The following is a 5,741-nucleotide window of genomic DNA, read 5'->3' on the forward strand; positions in this document are numbered from 1 at the left end:
GTGGGACATGAAGGGAGGGTTTGGGCCACACTGGAATCTGATCTAGGCCATCTTCTAAAGAGCAGGCACAGTGAGGAGGAGGGCACGGGTAGGTCACGTGGGCTGGAGGCCTGGTGTCCCTCTCTGGTGGCCGTTTGGTCACAGGAGAATTTGTCGGGCCCCACCCGACTATCGAACAGTCCATGAAGGGAGGAATGAGGATTAAGAAATAAAAGAAAAAGACAGAGACACAGACTAGCATCAGGAGGGCTCTGGGTCAATACCACAGTTGCCTTGAGTTTATTCCTCATGAGCTTTTTATACACCAGCAAGGAGAGAGGCAAAAGACCCCCCCACACACACCTTCAAGGACATCACGGTTCAAGGTACAAACAAGTGTGAATGCTTCCTTAATTCCCAAAACATCTAGAAGCATCCTGCAACCAGGCCTTTGGTCAAAACTTCCTATTATGCAACCTTGTGGGGCAAAACAAGCTCAGACTCTCTGACCTTGAGTCAAGATGGAATAAGGCCACACCATGGAGCCTCTGTGGGCCCCCACAAGAATACTCATACCTTCCTGTGCCTCAGGGTCTCACCCGTGACAGAAGCAAGGTGATGTTATGACAGAATGAGTTAGCGTGGGAAGTCCCTAGAATAGAAGCAGCCATAGTACGTGAGAGTCTGCTGGGTCAGCAGTAGGACTCTGCAGAGGCCTGGGAGACACAGCCTTCCCATCTCATTGGCTTGCCTTCTGCTCCTCCAATTGTACAGTCTACCCCTGTTCCCACAGGTTCAGGGCTTCACGGCACTTCAGGCCATCTCCTCAGATCCCCAGCCCCTCCCAGCATCAATCTGTACATGTTATTTCTTTAATGCATTTATTACCATTTGAAGGTTTTATTAAATTTTATTACTTTGGGGATAGCAGAAAGTCTCCCACTACTACAAATTATGTAGCCAAGTTTCCCACATTTGGGGATAAACTGGAGGGGTCAGAACATCCAGAGTGCAATGGATAAGCCTCACCTGGAAAAACTACCTTCATGGTCATAGGCTCTCCCCTGACAGGTAAGTGTTGAAATGTGCATGCGCATGCATGCACACACACACACACACACACACACACACACACACACACACACACACATACTCACAATCCTCCTGCCTCAGAATCCCAGATGCTTTAACAGGCCTGAGTCACCATGCCTATCTCTTACCTTTTGAAATGATTGCATTTTACTATGTATTTGTTATAGGCCTCCTTCAATAGGGGAACCGCCTTGTTCCAGTTTGCCCAGGACTTTCCCAGGGTTTGCTCTGAAAGCTTCCTACAAACTCCAGTCTAAGCAGCCTTTGCTCAGGGTAAGTTATCTAAGTTCAGGGACTAGCTCACTGTTGTCTCTATGCCTGAACATCAACTATCCCATAGCAGCTCCCAGTTCACACTCCTGGAATAAAGGAAGAATCAAGAAGTCAATGCAATAGAGGTTCCGTAGAGGACATTCACTGTGAAGCTCGGTAGAGGACACTCAACTGGGAAGCTCGGTAGAGGACACTCACTGGGAAGCTCGGTAGAGGACACTCAACTGGGAAGCTCGGTAGAGGACACTCACTATGAAGCTCCATAGAGGACATTCATTGTGAAGCGCAGCCATCTGACTCAACCAGAGACAGACCCAGTGATACCGCTTTTATCATCTGTCAAGGCTGCTTTAACCTGCTGCTTTAACTGAGACTAGACACCTGATTCTGGCACACTTACCTGTGTTTATATTCCTGTCTCCATGGTTACACAGGCGCCTTCAAGGTCAGCAGCTGCTTTGCACCCCAAGATCAACACACACCAAGTCTGGAGACCAGGTGATCAAGGCCAGGTGTCCATTTAGAAGTCAGCACAAAAGCACATATCATTTCCTTGTGGACTGAATGCCTGGAGCCAAACCATCACAAAATCACACTTGGTTTGTTGGGGCTCTGAGCTTTCCCTCACCCTGCAAGCTGTAGACAAAGAAAGGACACACAGACACACAGACACACACACACACACACACACACACACACACAATCATCTAAACAAGAGTTAGAGGTTAGAAGGATGTTTCACAGCGTGAAGAAGGGGAGATGGCCAATGGGAAATGAGGAGCAAAGACAGGTTTCTGTTCCCTATAGTAAAGTCCTGCCACTCAGCCACTTAGGGGAATCTAAGACTTGAGAGAGGAAGTCTGGAATCCTGTCCTGCACCCCACTGTGAGGATGACACCATGAACAAATTGTTAGCCTAGAAGTAAGTGCCACTCCTGTGTGACTGTGAAAGTTGTATCTAATTTGCTCCAGCTATTGGATAGGAGTGTCATTTCCACCAAGGCTTTGCTCCTGAAGATGTTTGTTACATCACTGCTGATAATCAGCTGGACCTGAGTTGGCTGGAGTAGATAGATGGTCTCCCAGGAGAGGTGGTAAGTGGGGCAGGTTATTCAAGGTAAGGGAGTTAATCAATTTCAGTTGACAGTCTGGTTTCCTGCTGTTCCCAGAGTTTTTAACAATTGGGCAGAATTACTGTCTCAATCTACCAAAACAATGGGGACTCAGAACAATTTGAGGTCTTCTAAGGAATCAGTCTAGGGCTGTGTCTTAGTTAGGGTTTCTATTGCTGTGAAGAGACACCATGACAATGGCAACTCTTATAAAGGAAAATCTTTAAATGAGGTGCTGGCTTACAGTTTCAGAGGTTCAATCCATTATCATCATGGTGGGACACGGCAGCATGTAGACAGACATGGTGCTGGAGAGGTAGCTGAGAGTCTTACATCTTGTAGGCAACAGGAAGTCAACTGAGACACTGGGTGGTATCCTGAGCATAGGAAACTTCAAAGCCCACCTCCACAGTGACATACTTCCTTCAGCAAGGCCATACCCACTCCAACAAAGCCACACGTCCTAATAGTGCCACTCCCTATGACATTATGGGGGCCAATTACATTCACACTACCACAGGCTGAGATGTAGTTCAGTGATTGTGTGGCTAGATTTGTGTCAACTTGACATAAACTATAGACATCTGAGAGGAGAGAATCTCAATTGAAAAAAATGTATCTATAAGATTGAACTTTGGGCCGGGCGGTGGTGGCGCACGCCTTTAATCCCAGCACTCGGGAGGCAGAGCCAGGTGGATCTCTGTGAGTTCGAGGCCAGCCTGGGCTACCAAGCGAGTCCCAGGAAAGGCGCAAAGCTACACAGAGAAACCCTGTCTCGAAAAACAAAAAAAAAAAAAAAAAAAAAAAATTGAACTTTGGGCCAACCTGGAGAGCATATTCTTAATTAGTAATTGATGGGGAGGGCCCAACCCATTGTGGGTGGTGCCATCCCTGAGGAGGTGATCCTGGATTCTATAAGAAAGCAAGCTGAGCAAGCCACGAGGAGCAAGCCAGTACGCAGCACCCCTCCATGTCCTCTGCATCAGTTCCTGCCACCAGGTTCCTACCCTGGCTTCCTTCAGTGATGGACTATTACCCGGAAGTGTAAGCCCAATAAACCTTTTTCTTGCCAACTTGCTTTTTGGTCATGACGTCTTATGGAAGCAATGAAAACCCTAACTAGGAGAGTGATGTAGTGTGTATTGAGCCTGCCAGAGGTCCTGGGTTCAATCCTAGAAACACCAAAAAATTAACTCTAAGGATAAGTGATTTTAATTTAATTTTGGATATTAATACTTGATATTCATCCTTGAAGTCATGAGGGTAAAATATTTCAGAATACACCCCTTTAAATGAGAGGGGTAGGGACTTTGAACTGTGCACTATGGGATGGAGATGTCTACCTCCTGCCGTTGGCAGCAAAACCAGTGCGGTTTCTACTCCAGGGAAGTGTTCCAACTTCTTGGCTCACAGAAAACTCCACCTTGTCTGTTGTTCCTCTGTTAAAATCCCCCTGCTCTGGGCAGCCTTCCCTAGATGCTGTTATTTACCTGATGCCTTCATGCTTTTGATCTCCCTTTGTGGCCCGGGCATTCTTCCAGCCACCCCCGCATGTCACCATCATCCTGCCTGGTCTCCTCACATGCACCACTGGTAGCTCCCCCTTCTGTCTAAACCACAAGCTTCTGCGGGAAGATCCTGTGCACTGCTAACTACTTACTGTATTCTCCCAGAGCCCCACACAGTGCTCTGCTCAACACAGGAGCCTGATAAGTACTCATTAAATTAAATCCAAATGCAGATTGGGGCCACCTGGTCGACATAACAAGTTCCAGGCCAGCCAGGGCTGTAGACTGAGACCCTATAAAAAAATAAAATAAAATTGAATCCAAGTGGGACAGTGTCTGAAACTGACAGGAACAGTGGAGTGAGCTGAGAAAGGAGTGTGCCAGGTCAGCAGAGTTCCTAGTGGTTAGGTCACCCTTGGACCTCAGACGGGTGGTATGTGGCTTACGTCACAAACATTTTGCACCAACAAGCAGTGTGTGTATGTGTTTCATGTATGTGTGTCATATGCATGTATGTATTTTGTGTGTTGTGTGTGTTTACCGTGGTGTCATTTATAAGGAGATTTGAAATCTCAGCTGGACAGTGCCACTTTCAGGAATCTGATTTCGTAACAAGGCCATTCAGAGGGAAACCTGGGCCCAATTCTTGTATGTGCTCAGCCACAGGGCCGACATAAGCCACTCTGAAGTCAGAACAGGGAGCCAGGAATAAGTGCGAACCAGGAGCCATGAGGACTTGTTTGGTCATAAGACGACAGCGAGGAAAAATCTGCAGTCTCCATGGAACATTTCCACCCTCTTCCACCAGCTGTGGAGGAGGGTGGGGAAATATGTCATGATCTGCACCTCTGCCCAGAGGATGGGTTGTGTCATTTTTCCTGCAACAATCCGTGCTTCTGGCTGACAGCATGGAATTTCCTCCTAGACTAAGCTGGCAACTGCTCATACAAGTAGCCAATCAGGCTGTGCAAAGGCAGCAGCAGAAGCTTGCTGGGATCTGCTAGAGGGAGGAGGAGGGAGAGTGAGGGCCTCTGCACACAACACTCACTCCTCAGTACTCCTATATCTCCAACCCCTCCTCACCCCCACCCCCCACTAGCATACCTGGTGCTTCACAAAAGTCCTTGGTCAGGCCCTGCCTGGGCCCAGGGCTGCAGGGCGGCTCTTCTACCCCACAGGGTCTGGGACACAGTACTATATAACCAAGGGAGGCTATAGTGGCCCCCATAGGCTCATATATTTGAATGCTTAGTCCAGGGAGAGGCATTATTTGAAAGGATTAGAAGGGTTGAGAGTGTGGCCTTGTTGGAGGAAGTGTGTCACTGGAGATGGGCTTTGAAGTTTCAAAAGCCCATCCAAGCCCTGTCTCGCGCTCTCTACTTGCAGATCAGGATGTAGCTCTCAGCTACTGTTTCAGTACCATGCTTGCTGCCGTGATGCTAATGAACTGACCCTGAAACTGTATGCAAGCCCCCAATTAAATGCTTTTATAAGCATCGTTGTGGTCATAGCGTCTCTTCACAGCAGTAGAACACTGACAAAGACAGAGGTCTTCCTGAAAGATGTAGGTCTCAGAGTGTTTGCAGAGATGGTGTCTAGTTCTTATGACAATTAATCTTGACTGTTAAAAGATACCTAGGAGTAGTAAGACTAACCTCTGAGTGTACATGTGAGTAGTTTCTAGGGAGGACTAACATGTGGGGCAGTAACTGAGAAGGAAAGACATTCCCTGAATGTGGGTGACACTGTCCAATAGGTTAGGGGTCCCAGATGAAGT

The 5,741-nt window shown here is 47.6% G+C and overlaps 1 non-coding gene across 1 annotated transcript; it reads right to left on the reverse strand.

The window, feature by feature from the left end:
• Nucleotides 1–897: 897 nt before the first annotated feature.
• On the reverse strand, nt 898–1,058 carry LOC128108118 (U1 spliceosomal RNA). Its single transcript, XR_008217329.1, has one exon. It is a non-coding gene; the product is annotated as a U1 spliceosomal RNA (small nuclear RNA).
• Between the last annotated feature and the right edge of the window lie 4,683 nt (nt 1,059–5,741).

The sequence above is a fragment of the Peromyscus californicus genome, unplaced genomic scaffold, assembly GCF_007827085.1.
Source record: "Peromyscus californicus insignis strain IS unplaced genomic scaffold, ASM782708v3 Scaffold_12__1_contigs__length_115047231, whole genome shotgun sequence".
NCBI lineage: Eukaryota > Metazoa > Chordata > Mammalia > Rodentia > Cricetidae > Peromyscus > Peromyscus californicus.